The following is an 8,133-nucleotide window of genomic DNA, read 5'->3' on the forward strand; positions in this document are numbered from 1 at the left end:
GTTCATTTTAAAGCATATGTAAAGCACAACACATACATAAGTCTCTGTACAAAGACTTAAGACACCTTATTATATTCTTATTATATTCTTGGCCTCATGAGACATGGGTTCCTGATTTGAATACAATATTCTCCACCAAAACCTTCATTTCTGCCCAAACCTTATCTGGTACAGAATCAGGTTCTTCTTTAAATTTAGGCCCTGATTTTTGTGGTTTTAATATATGCACATAGGATCCTTACACACTGCCCATCACATGTGTATACCTTTCTAGGGTAAAGCTCAAGTAAAAAGAAGTACAACTTAGGAAGGAGAAGAATACATCCTTGCTTCTTCCCTGCTTAGGCAATGAATCCTGCATCCATATGGCTTATGACAGGCCATACATTTTCTAGGGAGTGGGTGAATTCACATTATGCACCAAGCCCTATTATAGCCTTCATCTGGTTTTGGCCTGGCACGTTCACTGATTTAAACCATTGCAACTTGTTGTTTCAGAAGGGGGTAATACACAGTATATAATCAGTGTTGTGACAAGAACTGTGAAGTCCTTGATGCTCTCTGAGCTTGGTTGTTTGCTTGCAGACATTTCATTGACCAGCTAATAAGATCTTCATTGCCAGTGAACGTGGCACTGCCCCATTGCTACCTCTATATACACAGTAGCTTGCCCTGCCAGTGTTATTGGGGGTATGGTTTTCTCTTTGGTAGTTCCTTGATCAAGTGTTTGTTTTCTGCTTGTATGTCTGGTGTTAATCCCTGCTCAATCTGTTCTAGTCTCTTTTTACCTTCTTAGCTCTTTTATTGTCTCTTTTGAATGGTGCATAAATGTGGTTTATTTCTAAGTGCCTGTTGATGGCTGCTGCCAAGGCTCCAGGAATTCCCTAGCATTTTTTGGATTTAGCTTGGCCTCAGATGCTCATATAAAGTTGCTGTTGCATCCACCCAGCCAAATATGGCTCATTCAATAAATCATGGCTAAGCAAATCAAGACTTAGAAGGCTATATGAACAAAAGCAATAGTGAGTTTTCCCAGCATAGTAGCTAAAAATGCGGTTAGCTAATGTGAGGCTCAGCTGTACAAAATTGGCCATGTGGTTAGTGTATGATTCAGCATGTTGTGTGCAATTGAGTTAATTCACTTGTTAAACCATGATTAGGTAAACCATGGGTAAACATGTTGTGTCAGAGGGACTTATTTCTGAGTAAGCATGGTTAGGCTGGCATTATTTGTGCTGTTAGCAAATCATGCTATAGAATTTCTTCTGAATCAAACTTTGATTTTTAAGATAAACAATTCATACTTTTTCCCCTTTAGATTTTATCTAAATACCAAAAGTGACTGTCAGGTAAGTTTTAAACTTCCCAATAGGCCAGGATTCAACTTGAAAACTGGTAGAAATTACAGAATGACTCTTACTTTTCGCTTGCTATTATCTTAGATATTTTATATTCTTATTTTACATTTCTGATAAAGTTTCTAGGCCACTTTTTAAAAGATAATTTCTTCTCCTGCCTATTTAGAGAAAATAAATTGCTATCTGAACATACAAATCTATGGCACCTAAAAGCACCATGAAATCCAGAGATACCCATGCCTAAAAAATGGGACATAAAGTTAATCTGCAGCATTCTGTCCAAAAGAAAACCCCATTGAGTTGAATGAGACTTCCCAGTAAGTATGTATAGAATTGTACTTATAGCTTGCTGTGATAGTTCACTGGTGTGCTTTTTATAAATGAGATCCAAGATGTAGATTGAATAAAAGATAGATTCTTTAGTGGGTGCAACAGGTAAATCCCACCAAAGAATTAACCACTACAGATTTACAGGGCTTCTCAAAACTAAGCCTTAGAATGGAAACTAGAAAAAAATGAGCAAATAAAATTCCAGGATATGACCATGCTGATCTTCAAAGAACGAGTTGGCATCTGATATTTGAATGTCAGTTCCTTCCTGTTTGGAAGTGGGGGAAGGAGAGGTTGAATTCAATGATGTTGAGGTATCTAAGGCAGCTGACTGTCAGCTGAGGGAGAGGGGAGGATTGTTTGTATAGCCAAGTATCCCAATCATCAATCTTAGGAACTAGTCTTGCTTGATGAACTCAGTTTGGTTTGACACAAGATTCACAGGAAGGCATTTTACGAATACAAATCTGCTTTTGCCCTTTCTTTTGTATATGAGGAGAGACTTTTGTTTAGACCTAAGCATAACAGTAAAAGCCTTTGGATTTCACTGCATTTCCCCTCCATTGAAAATACTATGCGGCAAAGGTTTGAAACAGCCAAAAACAATTCTGTAAAATGTTCTGAGTTAGTATATTTTTGGATGGCATACACAGCACATCAACCGTCCCCAGCATAGATGACATATGGATTCACCCTGTCTTGCTGCCCTAACTTTACTGAAAGTTGGAATTATTGAACACTAATTCTCTTCCGCTCTTTACTTGAATAATCTGATTTTGGTCCAGTTTATACACAGGATTCCTGGAGGGAAAGTGTGAGATAAGTAAAGTGCAAGTCTTAAACAGCTCAGAACCAAGCAAGGAAGATATATTTTCACATTAAAAACAGACAAAGCTAAATTGGTATGTAAAGGAAGAAAATAATACAAACCCAATCATTGGGTAATATTTTTATGATGGCCAGCATAAATGATGTGTGTCAGCTTTGGAATTCTATGACCTCTTCTCCAAGAGGCACAATTTAAAAAAAAAATAGGAAAAAAAAACCCAGAGAAGTTCAATAATCTGGGGACAAGTATCATATAACCTGAGTAAGCTCCGTCATTCAGAAAAAGTCTCATAGCAAATGTGCTCTGAGTGTTTTAGTCCAGAATAGTTGTTGGGGGTGTCAAATTACACACCAGCATCCTGAAGCACAGAAATCCCACCAGCTAGCCAGCCATTTTTCTCTCCAAGAGGAAAGCACCAGCTGACCCTCATGAGGTTCCGAGCACTAAAGCCCACTAAAGCCTACTAGTCTCAGACGAGTCGAAAGCGATGGAGGCAGGGAAATAGCAGAGAAGAAAAAGAGAGGTTAATTTGGATCTTTTTTGGTTTTTTTACAAGCAAAACACTGAACAGCCACAAATCCCTTATTTTCTCAGGAATCATTCCTATCGTTTAAAAAGGCAAATTTAAAAACGTGTGAGAGTTTGTTTCCCTCAAGGGAGCAGCAATATTCTTTGCCAACAAACTTTAACTTTGGTTAATTTTTTCCTCATTCTTTGACTTTGACTTTCTTTAGTTTTATTGCAAAGGAGAGGCATAGCTTCAGGTATCTGTAAATGAACTAGAAAGGGACTCTTTTGGAAAGAACATGATTTGCTTTCAAGTAAACGTGTTTGTGGTGGCAACCAAATGCTATTTGCTTGATGATTTCTGGATGAATTCTGAAATAGTTTTGGCAGAAAGATGGAAGGACGTTCTTTATACAATTTACTCTCCTCTGGGCCAAATGTATTTAATTAGTAACACCAAAAATATTTACCTTACAGCCAACTGGAAACATTTGTCAATCCCACCTTACAACTCTACCTTCTTTGCATTTGATTATGTTTGACCATGGCAATCAGAATTCGGTTACACAATTTGGAATCCCTCGTATTATGGTCAATTGTCCCTTTTGACATTAATCAAAACTTATTTGGTTTCTTTTAAAAGATTATCGACTTTATTGCAGCCAGGCATCCCTTGCTAAACTTCTTTCGGTCCCCCATGGATTTTAGAGGTTTCTGGAGAAAGAGAGTATATTTTTCTACCATGGGAAAATCAAAACATAATTCAAGGAAGAAAAGAAAACTTTGTTTAGAAATCATGAGACAACCCTTCCGAGGCCAGTTCCCATCGGGTTTTCAACACATTCTGCAATGTGGTTCCCGACCTTCAAAGGTCGCCCCTCCTGACTCTAGAGCAGATTTTTCCTGTCCATTTTTTCTTTCTTTCTTTCTTTCTTTCTTTCTTTCTTTCTTTCTTTCTTTCTTTCTTTCTTTCTTTCTTTCTTTTCTTTCTTTCTTTCTTTCTTTCTTTCTTTTTTTCTTTTTCCTTCTTTCCTTCCTTCCTTCCTTTTGTCTTTCTTCCTCCCTTTCTCTCTCTCTCTTTTCTCTGTCTTTCTCTTTCTCTCTCTCTTTCTTTCTCTTCCTCCCTTCTTCCTTTTCCCTTGTCCTCCTTCTTTTTAAAATGGGCTAATTTTTAAAAATCAGCTGTGAATTTTTTGTCCAAATGTCTCCACCTAGGACATGCAAGTTATATTTTGTTGGGCTGCATGGTTGCTTGTAAATCCTATTGCATTCGATATGAGTTTGTTCAGAGATCATCTCGGTTGCAGTTTTAAAAAAAACAGCGATCCCAAAGAAGAAAGCAGGACTCTATTCATTGATTTCTGTCCGACAATCTTTCCAATCTCCCACTGGACTGTAGCTCAATGGATCATCAGCCAGCTCAATGGATAACATTGAAAACGGTGTAGAAAATAAAGTTTGCACGCTTGCAATCTCCTTTTGGCCCTTTTAGGATCATAGTATCTTCTTCCAAAACTAAGGTGGGGTTTTTTTTGTTTTGTTTGTTCTGGTTTTTTTTTTCAACCGGTGAGTTCTTTTATTGTTTGAAAGGTTGCTTCTCGGTTGCAGAGACTCTGCGGCTGTGGATGAAACTATTTCTTTCCTTTTAACAGGCGAACAATAGCTGATAAGAAAAGGCAAATTGGGGACAGAAGGGAAAAAACTCACGAGCGACAAAAACCGACCCTCTTGAGACTTTCTTCACTCCACTCCATCCTATATATTTACCGCGTCTGAAGTGCCTTTACCTTTTTACAAGGTAGCCAGAAGCGCGAGAAATTAGAGAACAAAATGTTCCTTCTTTCCAAATAAGTGAACCGAATACTGACGTTCCAAAGGCTCCGGATTAAACCCGAATTAGATTCGTTAAACGCCATAGAACTGAATTCAACCTTACGCAAGCCCTGGAGTTCGTGGGTGCGTGCAATATGTCTGCAACTCGAAAGTAAGCTTCCCGGAGGCCATGGGACTAACTCTCGGGTAAGGATGGAGTGATGTACAGCCCAGAGGTCTTGAGGATTGATCCACGCACACAAGACACGTGCATGGAAGCCTCACGGGCTTCATTCGAAATTATTCCCAATGAAATGTGCTGAAAGATTCGGGTGCTTATTAATATTAAGGCGCCCTAAGTAAACTGGTTTCTCTGGGCAGTTACAGGGTTAACAGTGCCCCCAAGGAGCCCTCGTGGTGGGAGGCGGGAAACAGCTTGTTCCTAAAATGAAAGCCCGACCTTCCTTTAAGCAGCTAAATGCAGGCTTCCTGATGCCCAAATGGTTTTCCCTCTCCATTTTATCTCACTTCCGATCTCGTCGTCCCCCTACCAATCATTAGTTCTCCTCTCTCAACAGATTCAAGAAGTCCACGACCTCCCAGGAACGAGGGCGCTGGTGCTGACGTTGCAGAACCCGCTCTGTAATTGCTTGCACCCTTTTCGGGTGAAAGCTCCTAAACACGCTTTTTGTTCGTCTGCAAAGAAGACCCGAATCAGTTGAGTACGGGAAAGGAGACACCCTTTGGCTTGAGAGAGACAGTGGGGGAGAGGGAGAGGGGGAGAGAGGGGGAGGGAAAGAGAGAGGGAGAGGGAGAGAGAGGGAGGGAAAGAGAGAGAGGGAGGGAAAGAGAGAGAGGGAGAGAGGGGGTAGGTAGGGAGAGAGAGAGAGAAGCGTTTCTTTTAATCCTCTCTACCAAAGTTAACGTGCCCCTGATGGAATGAATGGATCTCCTAAAGGTTTCAAAAGTGGCTACAGGAAGAAGAAGAAAAAAGTGCTTTGCAAGTTACATTTTTTCCTTCCGACAAAGGCGAACCGTTTCAGCTCAATCCCTCAGGACCAACTGGAGAAGAGAATCTGCTGGAAGCCGTTGGGGGCCCGAGGTTTAGACAAGCAGCCTCAGCCGACCACGAATGTCCTACCTAGGAGCTAGCCATGGCCACAAGGCTTCGGTGTGGCAACTCGATCCCGGCTATTAATTCAGGGAGGGGCACGGACGCAGAAAGCAGATGAGCTCTCTTCCTTTATTGCTGTCAAACGCTTCCCGGAAGGGGTTCCTCCCCCGGAAGTGGCGCCATGACTTCTCTGGCAGGAGGAGAGGGCTGATAGATCACAACTGAAAAATCCCTTTGGCCTGATGCCCGGAAGAGGATTTAGAGGGGAGGTGGGAGAGCGCTTCCTCGGATAGAAAAAGGCAGCCTCTAGGCGTTTGGCCCTGATTTAAGCGATTGAAGGATCCTCAATCTTTGGGCAGTTAGAGTAGTCAAACATTGAGTTTTTTAGGATGGGGGTGGGAAAAGTTCCATTGCCCGTCACGTCAGCCGCCAAGTTGTTCCCGAATACCCTCGTCCAATATTCATATTCAAGGGTCAAGCACGAGGGAGATTTTACGGAGCATCACTTTTGTCTCTGGAGGTCTCAAAAGGTCTGGATTGTGAACATTGGTCAATTTCCCCTAATATTAGGAAATACTAGACGGTTTGGATTACAACACCCCCCACCACCCCCCATCATTCTGGACCATTGCTCGCTGATGGAGAGGAGCTGAAGTCCAAAGCCATTACTTGCCCAGCCACTGAAGGCCGTAGCACTGCAAACGGTGGGCTCAAAAACCGAGCCATAATTTGACCTAGTTTTCCCCCTAAATCCGGGGAAAGCCTTCTAGCATCTTGCTCAGTCCTCTGCTGTCTCGGGAGGCAAACTGGAAAAGATGGGCGAAGTGGTTCCAAGAAGCTCACTGTCGAATTATAGTTTATTTATAAAAACCAAAAGGTTTGGGTGCGTATGAGTGTGACACACACACACACACACGCAGTACACAAAGACACACGTACAGCCGACGGACAGATTGATCTAAGACAAACATGGCACTAGAAAGTAATTTCTGTAAAAACGAGAACCTGGCGCTATCTGAAACTTTTTGTCACTTCGGGCCGGCCAGCTGAGCCCTAATTGAGCGGTCTTTGGTGCTTTCTGAGCTTGGTTGTTTTTCTTTCAGACGTTTCAACATTCAAATTAAATAACATCATCGGTGCCTTTCTCTCGCTGGGCTTAAGGAAGGAAGGAAATCGTTCGCTTTCTCCGCTCTCAACGCTGCGATTCGGCTCCCGAAGCGAGGAGCTGCGGATTCTTCGGAAGCTGCGAGTTACGCTTCGCTACACTCCGAGGCGTTTTTCCCCCTCGCGGCCAGTTGACCAACTTCGCTCAGTCCTTGCTCTGCAGCAGTCCGAGCGAGGCGGACTTAAAGTCTGATAAGGATCCGCGTCGGGTCTCCTTCTGCCAACTTGGGCTTTTCTTTAGTCGGTGGAGTTGATGTTGAAAGGCCAGCCTTGAAGGTGCCGCCCTTGGCGCGCTCGAGAGCCAAAATCGCCTCGCCTTAAGTCGCCTCTCTAAAATAATCGCGCAGAAGAAGCCCGCCTGCCCTACGGTCTCCGGCGGAAAGAGCGCAGTTCCGTGCCAACCCGTCGATTAATTTGGGCAACACCCCAGGATGGCCAGCAGCAGAGAATTTATAGACGGCGGGAAGGCGAGAAAAAGCAAGATCCTCGAGAGAAAATGCTGCGCGACCCAAGGGAAAAACGATCATGTACAAAAAAAAAAAAAAAGGAATAAAGATAGGGCTCCCCCTTATATAAATTAAACCACCTGAAGGAGCCTTATGGTTAGCGCTGCATGCTCAAGATCCGCAGCCAACTCTTGAAGGTTTAAACGCTAGGGGCCAGTCTTTGAATAAACACGACCCGGGGTCATACTGCGGGGCGGCAACGCGGGGCGAGTCTCCTTTCGAGGGAAGCAGCGCAATACCGCCCCGATTAAACGAACTTAGTTACTGGTAAGAAATTCATCCAAAAGGCGGGCAAGCTGAAAAGTGTATTGCAATGTAAGTTGTCGTCGTTAAACGTTGACGAAAAAAAGCGGGGTTACTTGGAAAGAGGAATCTGGTTCAAATATCAAGTGAGCCTGTTGCTCGCTTGGAAACGGCCCGTTAAACAAGCCACCCTTAGCTATACAACAGACTAAAGCATAAGCTGTGGTTTGTTTAGCCTTGGCTCCCGGGTCCGTCTTTTAACCCAAGGCC

The sequence above is a fragment of the Notechis scutatus genome, chromosome 3 (assembly GCF_049901735.1).
Source record: "Notechis scutatus isolate UNSWTSFEM ecotype Mainland chromosome 3, rNotScu1.2, whole genome shotgun sequence".
Taxonomy (NCBI): domain Eukaryota; kingdom Metazoa; phylum Chordata; class Lepidosauria; order Squamata; family Elapidae; genus Notechis; species Notechis scutatus.